Here is a 17,500-nt window from a genome sequence, read left to right as displayed (position 1 = left end):
TGGCATGTGTTATTGGATGCTGATCAGGATGTTTTCTGTTGAATTCGTCAGCAACTACTCGATGTGAAGAATCCTGTCTTGCGTACATGTGAATGAGTTCAATTTGATCTTCCATTGTTAGTTTCGAAGCCATCTTGGATCTGCAAGAAAAAGAAAAATATCAAATTGTATATTAGGAAAAATGCCGATGGATCCAGACTTTTGGGACTCTCTCTCTCTCTCTGCACGGTAACTCAAAAAGTTGAGGACGGATTCGGACGAAACTTGGTGGACAGGTTGGGTGTTTGACCACGACAAAGTTATTCGATTTTGGTGAAGATCCGAATCCGGATCCGGCTACCAGAATGTTTCAAGTGATTCTTCACCATTGAGAGATTGTGCTAAACAAATATAGAGCACGGTAACTGAAAAAGTTGAGGACGGATTCGGACGAAACTTGGTGGACAGGTTGGGTGTTTGACCATGACAAAGTGATTCGATTTTGGTGAATATCCGAATAGCATCTGGTTACGAGAATTTTTTCAGTGTTTTTTTCACCGTTGATAAATTGGGCCAAAAACGATATTTAGCACAATATCTGAAAAAATGTATTGGGCCAGATATGTTCTTGTGGATCAGGCATTGCGTGGTATGCACTCGACCGAGTGTCCTTCCAGTTTAGGATGTAATTAATTTATTTGTTTTTCTGTCCCATAATTCTGTTCTTGACCTTGTGAAGATTTTTCTTTTTCTATTTAAGTCACTATCTATCTTCTTCTGTACTAATAAAAGGCAATGTGTGTGTGTGTGTGTGTGTGTGTGTGTGTGTGTGTGTGTGTGTGTGTGTGTGTGTGTGTGTGTGTGTGTGTGTGTGTGTTTATGTGTTTGTGTGCGTGTGTGTGTAACAGTGTGTCAGTGTCTCCTCCATAACTCCAAAACTATAAAACCTAGCAGCTTGAAACTTTGCATGCATACAAAGAAAACTTCATGGAAGTGCAAGAGTAAAAATTGAGTGTTTGGGTTAATTAAAACACCCCTTTTGAAGATAATTAACGTCCTTATTAAATTATATCCTTCGTCAAGCAATCCTCGTCCACCTCGCTGTCTCAGGTCTTAAGGCGTTTTCTGGGTAACCTCGCTGGGGTCTGAAGCCGCCATGTTTTTTTGGCCTGCTCAACCTCACCCCGACTTAGAACAGGCTGCAATGATCTTTTAACGACAAAGTTTAGTTATGAATCGTTGTGTACATCGCTGTTGTAAGTCCTATAGTTTTTCAAATGAGGATCTTGGAGCCATTTTCATGCATTATGATATGATTTTCCAAGACCGACTCTCACGGACGAATTAAAGTATATCGTCAAAATATTATTTCGCTTTTTAGGATCGGATATCATCCGGACTAAATAAATGTCGAAATCTGTTGTGAAATCTGATAATTTAAAGAAATAACGAATCTTATAACTAAGCCGATAGACCTATTTACTTGAATCAAGCTAGGCTATGTTCCCTCCTCCATACATGCACAAGAAAATGTGAAATTCCCAAAGCATTAAACTTTTCTTTTTCTCATATTTGGATAATTGTATTGAGAAAACAAAAAAATTAGGAATGTGCCAAAATTAACCAGCTTCATTGAGCTATATGATTTAATGCATTCACTGCAAGACCTCGCACCCTGTCCCCCAGAGGGGCTGACTATCCATAGTGTCTGCCAGATCTGTGGCTATATTTTTGGAGGTTTTGGGAGGTGCTCAACAGGGAATCAAACCAAATATGGTAAAAAACGGATATTTTTTTTAAAAAGTGAAAATATTTACGGGGACTTCAAACCGATGAACCAAGTGACACGTGCACAGACACGTGTGAGTGGTTCGTGCTCAATCACCCTGAGCAGACAAAATGGCGAATTCTTTGCAATGTTTATTTCAAGCGCGATTGAACTTTGAGATATTTCCAGGGTTGTTCTGCATTAAGCAGCAACTCTTTTGTGGATAAAGTCATTTTTTGAAGGAATTAAATTTATTTCATTAACTGCTGCGTGCGTGATGAAGACGGGCTTTAAAGTGAAAGGGATCTTTTATGGTATGCAGCGACAGCCTGGCCAACCGTTCCTTATCAACCCTCTCATTGGAGTGCTTGCATAAGTACTTAAGCCACTTACCGAGCACCCATTGTTGATTGTGGTACCACGCTATGTCATTTTGAGCGACCGGTTCATGCTCCGTCACCCTGAGCGAGTGGTTCGTGCTCAGTCACCCTGACTGAGTGGTTCATGCTCCTCACCCTGAGCGACCGGTCCGTGCTCCGTCACCCTGAGCGACCGGTTCGTGCTCCGTCACCCTGAGCGACTGGTCCGTGCTCCGTGACCCTGAGCGACCGGTTCGTGCTCCGTCACCCTGAGCGACCGGTTCGTGCTCCGTCACCCTGAGCGACCGGTTCGTGCTCCGTCACCCTGAGCGACCGGTTCGTGCTCCGTCACCCTGAGCGACCGGTTCGTGCTCCGTCACCCTGAGCGACCGGTTCGTGCTCCGTCACCCTGAGCGACCGGTTCGTGCTCCGTCACCCTGAGCGACCGGTTCGTGCTCAGTCACCCTGAGCGACCGGTTCGTGCTCCGTCACCCTGAGCGACCGGTTCGTGCTCCGTCAATCTGAGCGACCGGTTCGTGCTCCGTCACCCTGAGCGACCGGTTCGTGCTCCGTCACCCTGAGCGACCGGTTCGTGCTCCGTCACCCTGAGCGACCGGTTCGTGCTCCGTCACCCTGAGCGACCGGTTCGTGCTCCGTCACCCTGAGCGACCGGTTCGTGCTCCGTCACCCTGAGCGACCGGTTCGTGCTCCGTCACGCTGAGCGACCGGTTCGTGCTCCGTCACCCTGAGCGACCGGTTCGTGCTCCGTCACCCTGAGCGACCGGTTCGTGCTCCGTCACCCTGAGCGACCGGTTCGTGCTCCGTCACCCTGAGCGACCGGTTCGTGCTCCGTCACCCTGAGCGACCGGTTCGTGCTCCGTCACCCTGAGCGACCGGTCCGTGCTCCGTCACCCTGAGCGACCGGTTCGTGCTCCGTCACCCTGAGCGACCGGTTCGTGCTCCGTCACCCTGAGCGAGTGGTTTGTGCTCCGCCATTTTGATCGAGTTGTTGTGAAATACCATCCGATTTCCGAACCATTTGCCGTATTTACGTGTTTTCTAAATTACCGAGCCAAACTTTTTTCCTTCCCTCACACGAAGCTGTTTATAAAGAACAATGTTTGTTAACATATCCCCGAAAGTTGTATATAAATGTAACATCGTTTTTCGGTGACAGCTACTCAAGGTTCCTAGGTAGTATACAGTACGTACTGTAGGTGGTAATCAAACTGACTCCAACCTGCCGATTCCCGAAAAATGTGTAATGGCTTGACCAGTTGTCCTTCGTATGGAGGACTTGGCATCATTTATTGCAGGGAGTGTGGCAGTGCCACTGATGCAGTGCCCCTTTACGTTAGAACAGGAATTTGTAATTTATTCAGGGTGCCGGCGATGGCTCACCGACTGTTCACGAAGGACACCGTGGGATCTTTAATACCCACCAACTGATGTCGACAGACGGGACGCCCAGTTTAACATCCATCCGAGGGACGGCACACAATGATGAATCACCCTGCCTGTGAAACGAGATCCTATCCCAAGCTTGGGAGCTTTGAGGTGAGTGTGAGTACCTCGAGAGTCTGGACCATCCTGCCAGCCCAAGATTGACCAGTGATTGGAATGCAAGAAGAGTTTACCCACGACTCCAGCTCCAAGCTGCTCTTAAATCGTGAAACAACGATTGATATTGAAACCCAGTTGTTGTAGTTCAGAGCTGTTAAAATCCAAATCTTATACCGTACAAAAAACAAAACCAAATGAATTGCACAAGAACAAGGCCAACTTCATAATCGTGCCCAATTTGCGCGTTTTTGTTGCGACTTGAACGAAGTGCTTTGAAAGGTGCTCCGTGCCGACGCCACCGAAGCCATCCATGGTTGTAAACTGTCTGCAGGATTGTTGTTGATCGTCCGGTGAGCTTACAGACAGGTGTGCAATGCCTTGATACATCACGGGACGTGCAGACGGGTTTGGCGCCAGCGCCGTCACGGTAATGATGTCACAACCTGCATGGCACCACCATGCTACACATTCCCAATAGCCCAACCCAAGATTGGCCTTTCCTTATCTACTCATCTATTTGTCCATCATCTCCCCATTTATCTGCATACTGGCAAAGCATGTCTGTCTCAAGTCAACAGTGGCCATCGGTCGATCCATATTTTGTTCACCGACATATACCTTTGTTTGTGTGTTTTTTTGACCACAACCCCGTGTAAGGATTTTAAAATAACCGAATATTTACACATCACGAGAAGACTGCAGCCACAGCTTGGTTAAAGTACATACTCGTATTGTTATTATTTGTATCTTGGTCCACATCCACACTGTCGGTCCAGTCGTACCGTGATGCGCCCCCTAGCGAGTGGTTCGACCCATCACACTGGAAGCTGGGAAACGACATTTTAGCCATTTTGAAAACAAAAGGGACAAAAAACATTTCAGCAGCATGAGGGAAGTTGTTTTTGTCCAGATATTTATTACATGTGCAAAAATTCCCGAATTTTGACCTTGCCCATCACCTGCGCTCCGTACATTCCTCTCCCTTCCCAATCCCTTACTCCTGTTTCTCTTCCCATACTTCTTTCCACTCTTCGCTTCATCTTTTTCTTCTTCTTCTGTCTTTACTTGTTTTCTAACTTTTCTTTGGAGTTACACTTTTATTTACACCTGTGCTTTTTATATTTGCCGGTGAATGTTATTACATTTTCCACACCATTGCAGTCACGGTGTCCTTTGGCATTCAAGTTCAGGGAACATAACCCAAACCCAAAGGGCAAAGCAACCCGTTTTATGTTGAAAAATTTCCTGATTTATGTGCTGATGATGCCATTATGGCAGAAACAGTAAGTGCTTCTTCCATGGCCATGCATTTTGGCCTTTGGTAGTTTTACCAACAACCTTTGTACATGACCTTGTTCTGAGGTCTTCGGGTCGGAGTACACGTGTTTCATTTTGGCCTAATATTTGGATTAAAAAACACATTATTCCATGAAAACATGTTTCTCAAAATAGGATTTGCAAGAGTAGCCATTGTCAGGACGTGTGTTCTGGCCTTTGCGCCAAGGTATGTGGAACGCATTGCTTTGATAAGGTCCATCATGTACGTGATCTGGTCTTTGGGTTCAAGTGCTTGTGTCGAGCTTTGTTATAATGTTCGCATTGAATACTTTTTATCGGAAGGGGTTTTCAATACAGATTAGGGTTAAAACAGTGGTGATGTCAAAGACTGCCGAAAACATGAACTTGTGAAATCCGTTTGTGACCATTGCACGGTCATCCCCATTCGGATAGGGGTCGATGCTAATACGCTGCGGAGATCTCCAAAAACACCATTCCTTCTCTTCGTTTCTCATATTTAATTCTCTGAACACCCCCCCTCCCCCCGACCCCACCCCTCCTTGCTTCTCCTGTGATAGCCCTTATTGTGAGTGAAAAGCCGCTTGTAAAGTTATTTCTATCAAACATTGCATTCTCTAGATTGGGAAACCATTGTTGCCAAAAATGCTGTCACAGTTCTGTATTCAGCAAGTGCTCATCTACATATTGTTCACAGTTTGGACAATAATGGATGGTAAAGGAGGAGGGCCTGGCAGGATGACCTAGACATACGCCTCTAAGCTGTCCAGCCCAGGTTCGAATCCCAACCCAGCTATAAGCAGTCATCCCGGTGTGTCACATCAATATGTGTGCCATCCCTCGAATGGACGTTATACTGGGCGTCCCCGATGCCGGCATTAGTCGGTGGACGTTAAAGATCCTGCGGTGTCCTCCACGAAGAGCAGGAAAGCTATGGCCAACACCATGAACAAATTCCAGTCCTAACTAATACTGGGAAGGCAATGGCAAACCACCCAGTATAACCCTTGCCAAAAATTGCTTTGGCAGCAGCAACACTCTGTAAGGAGTATGAAAGTGGCGAAGTGGGCGAGGGTTGTACAAAAATTGATCTTCTTTCACAACTGATCTGTAAAAGGCCTTCACTCCATCACCAATTATAACTACATAAGTTGCCATGCTTACATTTGGAAGATCCTACACATAGGGAGTGGATGGCACACGAAGATGAAGACCAAAACTAGCTCGTTTTTCTTCATGGTGACCAGAAACCCAACAGTCCACCAGGCACCTGTAAGGTCTTCATCCGTTTTTGCAGACATGCCGACATCCATGGTCCCTGGCGTTACAGCTGTAGGAATAGAGTAGGGCTGCCTTCCATCGGCTTTGTACACCGACTTCTTTGTACGAAGCGTCAGAGATTGCTTTGTTGAGGATTTAAAGGCCGATGGCCCTCCGATAACGACGGCAAAGCGTCCTCTGTGCCGTCCCAGCTTGCAAGGCAACGTCGACTACGGTAACATTGCCTGAACTAGCGGGGTGGGTGTTGAGAGGTCGTCATGTAACGAGGGTTGATGAAAAACAATGTACCGTGTGTGTTCCACTTATCAGGTTATTTTATGATGGACGAACACATTTCTGTCTTCCCTGGTGTGGTACATCTGTTCTGGCTTTGTGGACTCAATGCAAAAATAAAATCCATTTGAATGATCAGACAAACCTATTTATTTGGTGATTCCCGAGTTTTACAAACCACCTTCTTTGACCCGCAATGACACTAGACCCCTCATGGCCACCATTGCAAGTATGCTTGCAGAACTGATGGCTCAGTCTTTGGTGCTGAATGTACGATAAGGCTATTTCAATTACCAACGAAGCATGAAATGCCAGTTTCAGATCATGATCATGAGACTCAGCAAATGCACATTTGGACATTTTATAGAAAAGGGTTTAAACTTCCCGTTTAGCTGAGTTTCCATGTACCTGTGCAAATTATTCTACCTTTGTGCCTGGCTATTATGATGATTTTCTACTCGTCGTGCTCATAATCCTCCCCGTGTACCCCCATCCTCCCCCACCCCCGACCAATTCCTTTGCACATGGCTGCTGAACAGACAGATTGGCGCTGTTATTGTCTCATTGCTCTTACGATGCAGCAAAAATGCAGCAGATAAAAGTGGCTGGGTGTCTCTCCGAGGTACGGCCGAAGCACCTCGGTGCCTTCAACCTCCCGGCTGGCCTTCCTAAAGTTATGCGATAGCATCAGGCAGGTAATGTCTGGCCACTGCGTCTCTTTCTCCAGCCACCCTCTCTACCCAGTTCCAAGTTAATTTCCCCCCGAGATAAATGGAAAAGATACTGGCAGCCAGCTCCTTGCCTCCACTTATCTGGATGCCCGTCAGTAATGCATTACTCCCAAGCACTGCCTGCCTCAGCCAATTACACACGCTAATAAGGCTGGCCATCGCGGCCCTATTTGATTTCACCGTTATGTAAATGTACCCTGGCACTAACTTGCCCCCCCTCCCCGACCGACTCTGCTTCCGGTCGCGCCGGAAGCAGCATCTGTCTATCGGCCTGGACTGATATACATTATATAACGAGTTGCGACACGGGTGTAGTGGGCCTCTTTGTTCGACCCAGTTTACCTGGGACGTTTCAAATTGTATTCAACGCGATAAAGCATTTCCATATGAGCCGTATAATCGGCGAATCGTGAAACTTTTAGACAATGAATCAAGTTTCGATTGACTAATCAGATTAACTTTTATATCTATAAGCCCTTACTTTGGCCAAGGATTTATAGAGAAAAGCTGATTATTTTTTTTTCACTCTCTTTTGACGCTTTTATTGGCAACTCTGAAGCATTTTTATTCCACCCGCCTTTTCTGCTTTGTTCCTTGCTCTGATGCGCTCTCCCTGAAAACGGATTAGCACGAAGGTTGGTCGGCTCTGCTCGCTGCGCCTGGCACAACCTTTCATGTCATTGCTGATCAAAGTGAAAGGGTGCGTAGATGCAATGTTGTGACTTCACACGTACAGGTTGGAAACTCACCTGGGGCTTCGTTCCTATGCCCCACGGCCATGAGGATGCTCTTGCTACTGTGAGATGCATTGCCAGAATCCAGGAGCCTCGGGTTATCACCACGGAGGATGGGGGCTTGGAAATGAAATTGGGACCGAGAAAAGTTCAATGATCACCGGACGGGTCAGAAAGGGACAAGTTCAGGGATCCCACCAATTCACTCATCTCATAGGATAATAATGCCAATTAAATAAATTAATTGTGCCACTGTTTTGCAAATTTTCTTTTCAGCCTCAGGAAACGAGTCCCAATAGCGACTGAGGGCAGACCCCAATTGTTGTACGTTGGAAAATGTGGGTTCAGCCTTTGGGGTCACATCTTTATTAAGTCTGAAATTTGGTGTAATTATTTTTTTTACCACCACCTGCCTCCTCACCTCATCATTCTACTGTATACATTTCTCTTACTCCGATGTCCTCACAAATATCTTTCCCGTTTAGCTTTGGGAGGGCTGGCAGGATAGTCTAGACTCGATTTCAAGCCAGGGTTCTGTCTGTCCAGCCAGGATAAACTCACCTCTGATCTGTCTAGCCAGGGTTCGAATCCCGACGCAGCTATAAACTGTCATCCCGGTGTTTCACAGGCAGGGTGGTCCAACAATGTGTGTGCGGTCCCTCGCAAGGATGTTAAACTGGCATGCCATCTGCCGGAACTAGGTGGTTAACTTTAGAGACAACACGGGGTCCTTCACGAAGAGAAGGTGAGCTATTGCCGGCATCCTGACCAGTTAAAAATTCCTGCCATGACTGACTACTGGGAAGGCAATGGCATAACCCTTGCCCAGAGACTACTTCGAGATTCAAACCTCGTGTAACCCTTGCCCCGAGACTATCGCACGAACGCCATGGAAGGAGCATGGTAGAGATTCAAAGCTCGTGAAACCCTTGCCCAGAGACTATAGCACGGACGCCATATAAGGAGCATGGTACATATCATCATATAGCTGGTGGAAGGTGGAAATCATCCCTAATGAATGTCATTGGAGGCACTGTGCACAGTGCATAGCTCTGCGCAGAAACTTCACTGTATCAAGAGATAAGAGGAGGGATTTACGTTTATGTTTTGTCCTTCAGTCTGTTCAGAGTTCGGAGCAGGTTGTAAGCACTTTTTGTTGTTTAAAACTTTTTGGAATCATGGACTCTTTTGTCCTCTTAACTTCATATAAATAACAAGAAAAAGAGCAATCATAGATTGCAGACCCTTGCCAGGACTTATGTGTGGTGTTTGTGTAGTTTTGTGTGGTGTATTTTGTGTGGCATTTCTGTACTGGTGTGTTACGTAATTAATGACATAATTAGAACTGCCACTTTATAACTATTGGCAGTGATGACCGGGTACCAAGACATCCTGCTTTGATGCAACCCCGCTTTGATCGGACAACTAACCCTGACCCATGACGTTTATTATTATTAAAGTTAATGTAAAATGGGATTGAAATAAATTCAAATCAAATCAAATGGAAGACCAAATAGGTACAGTCCTGCATTGGAGTCATCAGAAGGAACCTGAACAAGAAAAAAAGCAAAGATTAAGTCATAAGGAGGAACCTGGAAAGGATTCGCATTTTAGCTGCTACTTCTCGACCCTCAAACCCCTCCAGGTACAACCAAGTCAGTCCAATTCAAAAAAGGAAAAAAAAAATTCCAGGATTCAAAAATTTATATAATTCTGGCTGCCAGATCATATGTCCAATCAGGTTGAAATATAAAATTTATATTCCCCATCATTACGAGATCATAATTGTGAAGTTTCACATCGACTGATTCAAGAGAAATAATTTTTAAAAGTTTTTCACTCAATCCAATATGGCTGCCAGACTACGTGATATCAATTATTCGTGAATACCCTGGTAGCCTCAAGACTTGGGGAACATTTGTGTGAAGTTTCCCCTCAATCTGTCCAGCCGTTCTGAAGAAGAAGATTTTTTTATAGGTTTTAGGGTAAATCAAATATGGGTGCCAAATCATGTGACGGATGATGTCATTTGTGTGAACCTTTTGTTCCTCATGGATAGGCGGTCATACATGTAAACTTTTGCCTCGATCTGTTGAGCTACTTCAGAGAGGAAGATTTTTGAATTTTTTTTCACAATATGGCTGCCAAATCACGTGACCGATGACATCATCAAAAATTTTTTCTGTGGAACATTTCATCCTGAGATGATCCTCAATTTTCATACTGATCAGATGTGGCGTTCCACATATGCAATTATGACGTCATAATGAAGGCACCGATGAAGTCATAAAAATCAAACTCATTCCCCATGAGGAGTACTTGCTATGTGCCAAGTTTCAGTTTTTTCCTTGGTGCGGTTTCAGAGATACAAAGGTCCAAAGTTTTTCTGTATTTTCAATATGGCTGCCACACCATGTGAGCTACGACATCATAATTATCATTCAAACATTCTAAAGGAGCATTTGCACCAATGGTAAAAATTTTTGGTACAATCCACCAAGCGATTGCAAAGAGAAACATGAAATTTCTGTGCGGACAAACAAACAAGCAAACAAACAAACAAGACAAGTAGTCATAGACTGGTACTTACGAAAACGTCAACTTGACCTCTGACCTTGTCTAATAAAAGCTGTCTCTGGAGAAGGTAGCGACGCAAACCAGAAGTTTATACGATGAATCTGCACCAAACCATCAAAAATCGTAACGTCGACCGAAGCAAAAATCTCCATTTCTCCACGCAATTATTTTATATTATTTTATCAGTCACAAAACCGTAATATTCGGCCATCCACCAACAATCTTTGCATAATCCGACGGCTCAGCGAGTCAGGCATGTGAGGATAACCTTAATTGGGATAAAAAAATGAGTTTTAAACACCATCTTTATCGAAAACACCGTCAGCGCGCACACGCAAAACCATACGTGAGTCAACGACGCGTCTGCTCGAGCGCGCTGCACCACGTGACGACCCGTGATGCGCGAGTGAAATATTTTTTATACAATCTTAAAACGTCTCCAAAACATCCGATTTTTACCAGAATTTCGCCAACCAAGTTTTAAGCGTCCTAAGCGATCGCAAAAACCGAAGACAAAATTAAAATCGAAGTTAAAACGAACTCGTAACGTCGAGCAAAGCAAAAATACTCCATTTCTCCACATGAATTTACGGAATTGCGCACTGCATCACGTGACGACCCATGACGCGCGAGTGAAATTTTTTTTATACAATCTTAAAACATCTCCAAAACATCCGATTTTTACCAGAATTTCGACAACCGAGTTTTAAGCGTCCTAAGCGATCGCAAAAACTGAAGACAAAATTAAAATCTAAGTTAAAATGAACTCGTAACGTCGAGCGAAGCAAAAAATCTCCATTTCTCCACATGAATTTACAGAATTATGTTTGACCTCACTGTGACCTTGACCTTTGACCGATTTTGACCAAAATCTAATCAGCGCTAGCCATCACCCTCCTGAATCACGTGGTGTAATTTGACATTGGAAGCTTCTTCCGTTCTCGAGTTATCATTTTTTGGATGTTTGACCTCACTGTGACTTTGACCTTTGACCGATTTTGACCAAAATCTAATCAGCACTAGCCATCAGCCTCCTGAATCACGTGGTGTAATTTGACATTGGTAGCTTCTTCCGTTCTCGAGTTATCTGTACCAAACCATCAAAAATCGAATATTTGACCTCACCGTGACCTTGACCTTTGACCGATTTTGACCAAAATCTAATCAGCACCAGCCATCGCCCTCCAGAATCACGTGGTGTAATTTTACATTGGTAGCTTCTTCCGTTCTCGAGTTATCGTGCCTACAAACAAACAAACAAACAAACAGAAACGGAAGGCATCAACATACTTACGAAATCTTTAGATTTCGTAAGTCACAAGCAGTCATAGACTGGTACTTACGAAATCGTCAACTTGACCTCTGACCTTGTCTAATAAAAGCTGTCTCGAGAGAAGGTAGCGACGCAAACCAGGAGTTTCTACGATGATTCTGTACCAAACCATCAAAAATCGAATGTTTTGGATGTTTGACCTCACTGTGACCTTGGCCTTTGACCGATTTTGACCAAAATCTAATCAGCGCTAGCCATCATCCTCCTGAATCACGTGGTGTAATTTGACATTGGTAGCTTCTTCCGTTCTCGAGTTATCGTGCCTACAAACAAACAAACAAACAAACAAGCAGTCATAGACTGGTACTTACGAAATCGTCAACTTGACCTCTGACCTTGTCTAATAAAAGCTGTCTCTTGAGAAGGTTGCGACGCAAACCAGAAGTTTCTACGATGATTCTGTACCAAACCATCAAAAATCAAATGTTTTGGATGTTTGACCTCACTGTGACCTTGACTTTGACCGATTTTGGCCAAAATCTAATCAGCGCTAGCCACCACCCTCCTGAATCATGTGGTGTAATTTGACATTGGAAGTTTCTTCCGTTCTCGAGTTATCATTTTTGGATGTTTGACCTCACTGTCACCTTGACCTTTGACCGATTTTGACCAAAATCTAATCAGCACTAGCCATCAGCCTCCTGAATCATGTGGTGTAATTTGACATTAGTAGCTTCTTCCATTCTCGAGTTATCTGTACCAAACCATCAAAAATCGAATATTTGACCTCACCGTGACCTTGACCTTTGACGGATTTTGACCAAAATCTAATCAGCACGAGCCATCACCCTCCTGAATCACGTGGTGTAATTTGACATTGGTAGCTTCTTCCGTTCTTGAGTTATCGTGCCTCCAAACAAACAAACAAACAAACATACAAACAAACAAGTAGTCATAGACTGGTACTTACAAAATCGTCAACTTGACCTCTGACCTTGTCTTATAAAAGCATGAATCAGTCAGAAGCCCAAGGGGAGCTTGAATTCTGAATTCATTGTGGTCTACGATTTTACACTGTGGTTTGCAGATAATGAGTCCCAGACAAAAACTAGATTTCTTATAAAAATTCCATTTTTTTGTTTTTATTTAAAAAAAAAAGTGATTCAGTACCAGCAGGATATGCCAGATAATAGGTGTATTACTTTTCAGAAGAATCTGATAAAAGACTTATATATATATATATATATATATATATATATATATATATATATATATATATATATATATATATATATATATATATCAGTTATTCATCGCTGTTCCAGAATTTCGACAACCGAGTTTTAAGCGTCCTAAGCGATCGCAAAACCCGAAGACAAAATTAAAATCGAAGTTAAAACGAACTCGTAACGTCGAGCGAAGCAAAAAATCTCCATTTCTCCACATGAATTTACAGAATTATGTTTGACCTCACTGTGACCTTGACCTTTGACCGATTTTGACCAAAATCTAATCAGCACTTGCCACGACCCTCCTGAATCACGTGGTGTAATTTGACATTGGTAGCTTCTTCCGTTCTCGAGTTATCGTGCCTACAAACAAACAAAAAACAAACAAAGAAACAAACAAACAGAAACGGAAGGCATCAATATACTTTCGAAATCTTTCGATTTCGTAAGTAAAGAAGACATCGTGCAAAGTACGAAACTTGCAAAGTCCATAAAACAAATTTCACCCTAAAAATAATTGGTAGTTGAATTAAACGACCAAATATGCAACTCCTCTTCAAATTTCAAGTGAATCGGATGAAAATTGTCAATTTTAGAAATTCAGCCTATGTTGACCTTTTGGCCTATGTGGACCTCCAAAATAATTGGTGGTTGAATTCAGTGACCTGAAAAATAAATCCTCTTCACATATCAAGTCAATCGGATGAAAATTGAGGATTTTAGAAATCTCACCTAAGTTGTTGACCTTTGGCCTATGTTGACCTTTTGACCTCAAAAACAACAGGCTTCAGCCTTATGACAAACTCTAACATTTGGTGAAGTTTTCTGAAGATCGGTTTAAAATTGTGACCTGTAGGCGACAAACATACAGACAGACAGACAGACAGACAGACAGAATAACAAAATCGACTAACCAATATAGTTGAAAAAAATCTTCGATTTTGCAAGTAACAAACAAACAAACCCAAATAAAATACCCTCTCCTTCAGCAAGAGTGATAATGGTGTGACATGTTAATTCACCTGTGCACTTGCATTTCGTATTTTTAACCATTAAGGGGATGCATGTCGTGCCAGGAATCATAAAATTGGCTGCACAGGCCGTCGGCCGATTTCAATGCAAATCTAATTGTGTGAAAGAAATGCGTTTAATCCTCTTTTTCTTCTTCTTTGTTGAGAAGCAGCACAAGGCTATAGGGTCACATCATTGGCTGAGAGAGCAGTTGTATGGCTGATGCAATGCCCTCTCCTGGTTAAGGCAGGAATTTGGAACTTGGTCATGATGCTTGCAATAGCTCGCCGACTCTTCGTGAAGTACCCCGTGGGATGTTTCACGTCCCCCAACTAATGCCGACAGACAGGATTCCAGTTTTAGGTCCATCTGAGGGAAGGCACACACATTGATGAATCATCCTTCCTGTGAAACACCAGGATGACAGTTTATAGCTGGGTCGGGATTCGAACCGAGGTTGTATGTACTTTTCCTCATGTGCTGAAGGCGAGTATATACCTCTATTTGAGGTGAGTGAACCTACTTGTACCCATTTCCTGTTTGCACAGCTTAGAGGTGAGGGCATACCTCTGGAGGCCATCTTATCACTGCAATGAATTTGATAAAGTTATAGCACAATGCCAGTGAAGAAGTGACAGTTGCTGCCTTTGACATCAATGCAGCATTTGATCAAGTCTAGCATGGAGGAGTGCTGCGAAATGTAAGATCGATGGGAATTTAAGGACCAATGCTCCGATGGCTGGAATCATCCATGACGCAGAGGGAGATGGTTGTGGTTGTGATAGGGACAATGATTACAACACCAGGATGTAGCTGCAGGTGGTCTGCAAGGCAGAGTGTCCTTCACCCAACCATCTTCGGTTTCTTCATAAATAATCATTTCATCGCCATAAACGACCTTTGTGATGCTCTGGAAAACCGTCTCCAGCTTTTTTTGCAGACAGACTCCACATTGTGTCGTTCGGTACCCCCATTAGGCAAACCGCAGCTGCATCGCTCTCTGCTGTTTTGAAATTGATTAGATGCTGCTCTGACAAATGGAACATGTCTTTCAATCCTGGAAAATCTCGCAGTCTCTCCCTGCTGCTCTGGAAGGTTCATCACAAGAACCCACATACATCCATTTCCATGGTCAGATACTGGAAAAGATTCAGTCTCTTGAACTTCTAGGCCTTACCATCAGCCATGACCTCCCCTGAGCGACCACTTCGCAAAGTTGGCCTCCAAAGCCAGCCGCACACTGGACATCTTCTGTTGCTCCAAGTCTTTCATTAAAAAGATTCAGAATTACTCCCAGCCTACAAGACCCTAAGCCATCGCTCAATGGAACACTGCTCCTCCTTATGAGCTGGGGCTTCAGAACCACACCCGTCTCTCCTGGGTTCTGTGAAATCTAAAGCTCTTTCTATTATTATCAAATCCTTGCAATGGGGCCCAAGTACAAGGCCAATTGCTCCCACATCACAGACAGGTCAGTGGTCTCTATTTTTTAACCGCCTATCCTCTGGTCTAGCCCCCTAGACAATTCACAGGTCAAGTGTCACATGGAAAAGCTTAACTTTGCAAGTTCTGTCTTGTCTAAAGCAAGGTGCATGGACATGAGCACGCGTGTGCACACACACACACACACACACACACACACGAACATGTAAACAGATATGCACAAGCACAAACAAGCATGGACACACACAAGCATGTACACACGCACACACATATATGGACATGCACAAATACAAACAAGCATGGACACACACAAATATGTACACACACATATCTGGACATGCACACACACGAACAAGCATGTACACACAAACATGTGCACACACACGAACATGTCAAACACACAATACATGAACATGTATACGGGCACACACACACACACACACACACACACACACACACACACACACACACACACACACACACACACACACACACACACGAACATGTATACCGACATGCACACACACGAAGAAGCATGTACACAGAAACATGTGCACAGACAAGAACATGTCACACACACACACCACATGAACATGTATACAGACACACACACACACACACACACACACACACGAATAAGCATGTAAACACACAAACGTGTGCACATTCACACACACGAACATGTATACCGATATGCACACACACGGACAAGCATGTACACACAAACATGTGCACCCACACGAACATGTCACACACACACACGAACATGTATACGGACATGCGCGCACACACACACACACACACACACACACACACACACACACACACACACACACACACACACACACACACACACACACACACACACACACACACACACACACACACACACACACACACCCTCAGGTAAATTCTATTTTGAAATTTCCAGCCATATCTGCATGTATTCAATGTCCCTGCGTGACAGATGTCTGTATCCTCATATTCCCGATAACCAGACCATGAATCGCACCTCCGGGGATGGAGGTTGGAACGGAATTCCCGCCTTATCGGGGCTGCACTGTGACGTTGGATTATATGTGTACAACCCCCCTGTACACACAGTACGAACCGCACACTATAGGATATATTTTATCTCGGCCCTGCACATTATCTTGCTTTGTTGTAAGAAATAATTATGTTGTCATTGTATACAATGTCAGGCAAACATTGAACCATGTTGTCCAACCTGTGATCGAGGAACAAACGACAATTTGCTGCTTGATTATTTGTACGAACACAACAAATGTGTAAACACTTTGGGAGGAGGTAGACGATGACGATGATGATGATGATGATGATGATGATGATGGTGATGAAGGTAACAAATAATTATTCATGGTAGTAATTTCAAGTTACGAATTCTCACGATAACATTGGATTTTAAACGACATCACATCGGCACAGGTGTATCAGAGGCACAGCTACAAGACGCAGGTAAATTAAAGGCCATTTGGCCCATCCTTTACCTGTGCCATAACTACAACGCAGCAGCCCACTTATGGAGCTCATCCTACAGTGCCGGAAACGTATCCAAGGATCCAGCACACAATGGCCAGTTAACTCTTTTCGACAGTTACCATCGTACCTAAATGCAGATGGGACAGCCGGCTTAACACACACGTCCGTTGGACAACATGCCCCGAGATGCAGCACACGCTGCTGGCATTGCACCACGACAGTCGTGTTCATTTCTCCGAGACTCGAAAGTACATGAAGCATCTCAACGTCGAGTGACAAATCCACACAAACGTCTCCTCCCGTTGCATAAGCTGGCCGTCCGTTCTTCTCGCACTCGCTCGGTGAGGTTTAAGAACATAAATAAAAATTCCACACGGTATATAGTCGTTCATTTGTCGGAGTAGTTACAGATTATTCCCACGCTTTTTGAAAGAAGACGAGGGGGGGGGGGATATTTTAATTGGCTCCGTCTGTCTGTCACGC

At 44.0% G+C, this 17,500-nt stretch overlaps 2 long non-coding RNA genes across 2 annotated transcripts in view; both read right to left on the bottom strand.

Annotated features, from left to right (window-relative positions):
- LOC147032736 (uncharacterized) overlaps positions 1-17,500 on the bottom strand; it is a 106,514-nt gene that overhangs the window by 13,931 nt on the left and 75,083 nt on the right. The gene's annotated exons all lie outside the window — the stretch shown is intronic.
- Positions 1-17,500, bottom strand: part of LOC147032739 (uncharacterized) — a 19,585-nt gene that overhangs the window by 1,185 nt on the left and 900 nt on the right. Inside the window, exons 1-3 of the long non-coding RNA XR_015055340.1 lie at positions 17,145-17,500; positions 10,575-10,662; positions 1-140 (exon numbers count right to left, since the gene is read on the bottom strand). The exon at positions 1-140 is cut by the window's left edge and continues 1,185 nt beyond it; the exon at positions 17,145-17,500 is cut by the window's right edge and continues 900 nt beyond it. This is a non-coding gene — a long non-coding RNA (uncharacterized LOC147032739). The remainder of the gene's footprint in view (positions 141-10,574; positions 10,663-17,144) is intronic.

The sequence above is a fragment of the Eptatretus burgeri genome, chromosome 2 (genome assembly GCF_056783735.1).
Source record: "Eptatretus burgeri isolate ZD-2024b chromosome 2, Ebu_testis_v1, whole genome shotgun sequence".
Lineage (NCBI taxonomy): Eukaryota > Metazoa > Chordata > Myxini > Myxiniformes > Myxinidae > Eptatretus > Eptatretus burgeri.
Note: the sequence above shows the minus strand (reverse complement) of the source record. Positions and strands in the feature narration are given on the sequence as shown.